This window comes from Echinops telfairi, unplaced genomic scaffold, assembly GCF_000313985.2.
Source record: "Echinops telfairi isolate 266 unplaced genomic scaffold, ASM31398v2 ScPeMD7_7469;HRSCAF=8507_0, whole genome shotgun sequence".
NCBI classification, from domain to species: Eukaryota; Metazoa; Chordata; class Mammalia; order Afrosoricida; family Tenrecidae; genus Echinops; species Echinops telfairi.
The window spans coordinates 85,565,955-85,566,919 of NW_022111372.1; positions in this window are offsets into that span (position 1 = coordinate 85,565,955).

The window sequence follows — 965 nt, forward strand, 5'->3', positions numbered from 1 at the left end:
GAGCCAAGATCTACTGCCCATACTAACCCACCACTGTCTCTAGGGTCACCTCTCAAAGGTGGGAAATGAGAAAATCATAATACCCAGGGATGCACATTCTTAAAGGCCTATCCAGCATTCCCTCCTCCCTTTACCATTTAAAGAAGCACTTCTCTTGTGCAACACGCCCTTCTACCCCAGTATTCCTAGCATATGATTTCCAGTATGAAACTTAAGATGTTTCATCTGGGAGGAAGTTTACTCACCAGAATCAAAGGGCAATGCCAACACAATGATGCAGATAAGTCTGAGCCATGAGGAGCAGAAGAACATTTTATCAGATCTGGTGGAGAAACCCTTCCGAATAACAAGAGGTAGTGGTGAAAACAAAATCCATCTCAAACGAGGATTCCTGACAAAGCATTTGCTCTGCTTCTTTCTGGAGGTCAGGTATCATCTTGTTTGCTCCAACCCACAGTGAACGCATACACAATTGAACACCGTGCTGTTGCACTTGCACCTGTTGTTGCAGGCAAGATGTCAATCCATCTGGTTTAGGGTTTCGTTCCCTTTCATGGACCTTTTACCTTACCAGGCAGTACGCCACCTTCACTAGAGACAGCTCCCTTGGGTTACAGGAAAGGAAGCGGAGCCCAGCACTCACCGTTCTTGATCCTAAGGAGCATTCTGAATGAAGTTTCAACAAAGAATTGTGGGTGGATCTACTGCCTGGATTCGAACTAACAAAGAAATCTCTTTTTATTTCTCTTTCCTCAGTCCTAGGCATTAAACATGACAAAACACATAACCATCTGGCCCATTGATGAAAGGGAAACCCTAGAGTGAAATAAGGAGCTGCCTATTCTCCCAAATCTTGGATCAGTCTTCTGATTTTAAAAAAGTGGGCATTTATTCGTAAGCAATTTTTCCCTCAGTAAATACAAGTAGTTATTTTTAAGAGTCCTACAGTGTGCTACTCACCAGAG